Genomic DNA, 2,614 nt, shown 5'->3' on the forward strand with positions numbered 1-2,614 from the left:
CTTGAACCAGGCTCACCCATGAACTGTCAGAGATTGGAAAAATTATTCCAGCATTCTATAACTTCATAACTTCTTTTTGAACTACCTCCTTCATGGCTGGGTTGAGTCTTCTTTGGGGTTGAACCACAGGCTTTGATTCTTCTTCCAGCAAAATTTTATGCATACAAATGGCTGGGCTAATGCCTTTGATATCGTCAATTGTCCAACCCAAGGCTGCTTTGTGAGCTTTCAACACTTCAATCAGCCTTATTTCTTCTTCCCTATTCAAGGATGAGTTAATGATCACTAGCAGGGTCTCTTCTTCTCCCAGGAACACATACTTGAGGTGAAGGGGAAGAGGTTTCAACTCCTGTTTTGGCTTTTCTTTTTCCTTGTCTTCACTGGAGATTTCTACTACTTCTTCTTCCCGTTGCTCATGACAAGTGGCTTCTAGCATCTCCTCCACCAAACTTTCTATCATATCCACCTTCATGTAGTTTTCTTGTTCAGGGGGATGTTGCATTGATTTGAATACATTGATGACCATTTTCTCATTATGTACCCTGAAAATCATCTCTCCCTTTTCTACATCAATAACGGCTCGGGCTGTGGCTAAAAATGGCCTTTCCAGGATGATTGAATTGTTTCCTTCCTCTTCTGTGTCCAGAATTACAAAGTCTGCAGGGAAGATAAACTCCCCAACCTTCACTAACAAGTTTTCCACAATGCCATTGGGTGTCTTAATTGATCTGTCAGCCATCACCAAAGACATCCTGGTAGGTTTGAGTTCTTCTATGGCAAGCTTTTTCATCATTGATAATGGCATCAAATTGATGCTAGCACCAAGGTCACAGAGAGCTTTGTCTAGGGTCATTTTGCCTATGGTACACGAAACTATAAAGCTCCCTGGGTCTTTGAGCTTTGGTGGGATACCTCCTTGAATCACAGCACTACATTCTTCAGTGAGAAGTATAGTTTCATTAACTTGCCAACTCCTCTTCTTGTTGATAAGTTCTTTCAAAAACTTTGCATATAAGGGCATCTGCTCAAGTGCTTCAGCTAAAGGAATATTGATCTCTAACTTCTTGAAGACTTCAAGAAATTTTGGGAAGTGTTGGTCCTTAGTCTCCTTGTTGAACCTTTGAGGATATGGCAATGGAGGTGTGAAGTTCACTCCCTGCCTTTGTTCCTTGGTTGGCTCTCTTATTGCTTCCTTCTCTTTCCTTAATTCCCTTTCTTTGAGCTCCTCTGAGGTCTGCTTGCCTACTGTTACCTCTTTATCATTGGGTGCCTCTTCTTCAGCTTGTTTCTTGTCACTTTCCTTTGGCTTCTTAGTTGCCTCTTCGTTCTTCACCAGGATCTTTCCACTCCTTAGCTTTATTGCCTTGCACTCCTCTTTAGGATTAGGAATGCTGTCACTTGGTAGTGAGCTTGATGGCCTTTCAATGGTGATCTTCTTGGAGAGTTGTGCAATTTTCCTTTCCATATTTTTCATGGAGGCTTCCTGGTTCCTTAATGTCATCTCTTGGTGCTTCATCATTTTTTCCATTAAGAGCTCCAAGTTGTTAATCCTCTGAGAGTCTTGTGAGATTGGTTGATTGTGGGGTATTGAGGGTTGAGAGTAAGTGTTTTAGTTTGAAACTTGGTTATTGGATGGATGATGGTTAGAGTTGGGGTAGGTGTTTTGTGATTTTCTGTATGTATTTTGGTTATTGTTTTGCTGGTTGTTGTGGTTTGTGTTTTTCCAACCGTTTTGGTCTGAGTTTCTTTGCCATGGTTGTTGAGTTTGGTTTTGATTGTCTCCCCATCTGAAGTTGGGGTGGTTCTTCCATGAGGGGTTGTAAGTATCACCATAGACTTCATTTGGCCCAGAATTTTGGTTATGCATGTACTGGACTTGTTCTTGCTGTTGCTCCTCTTGAGTTTTTTCATTTTACCCCCATGTGGTTGATGGTTAGCTTGTGTTGATTGCTGCAACTTGGAGGCTATCAATCCTCTTAGCCATTTGCTCAAATTGTTGTTGAATTTGCTGCTGCATCATTTTATTTTGAGCCAGGATTGAGTCCACTCCTTCCAACTCCATCACTCCTTTCCTTTGCGATGGTTGGCGTTGCCTTTGGTGAGCAAAGAAGTATTAATTGTTAGCAACCATATCAATGAGATTTTAGGCTTCCTCTGCAGTTTTCATGAGTTGCACAGAACCTCCTGCCGAATGATCCAAGGCCTCTTGAGACTTCAGTGTCAAGCCTTCATAAAAATTTTGCAATCTCTCCCACTCATTGAACATTTCAGGAGGACATTTCCTGATTAGAGCCTTGTATCATTCCCATGCCTCATACAAAGTTTCAGCATCCATTTGTGTGAATGTTTGGACCTCAGTCTTCAATCTAATAACCCTCTGAGGTGGGTAAAATTTGGCAAAAAACTTGCTCACTAAATCATCCCAGTTGTCTATGCTGTCCCTTGGAAAGGATTCCAACCATTGAGTAGCTTTGTCTCTGAGAGAGAATGGAAATAATAGCAGCTTGTAGATGTCCGGATGCACTCCATTGGTTTTGACAGTGTCACAAATCCTCAAGAAAGTAGACAAGTATTGATTTGGATCTTCAAGTGGTCCTCCTCCATAAGAACAATT

This window comes from Arachis ipaensis, chromosome B06 (assembly GCF_000816755.2).
Source record: "Arachis ipaensis cultivar K30076 chromosome B06, Araip1.1, whole genome shotgun sequence".
NCBI lineage: Eukaryota > Viridiplantae > Streptophyta > Magnoliopsida > Fabales > Fabaceae > Arachis > Arachis ipaensis.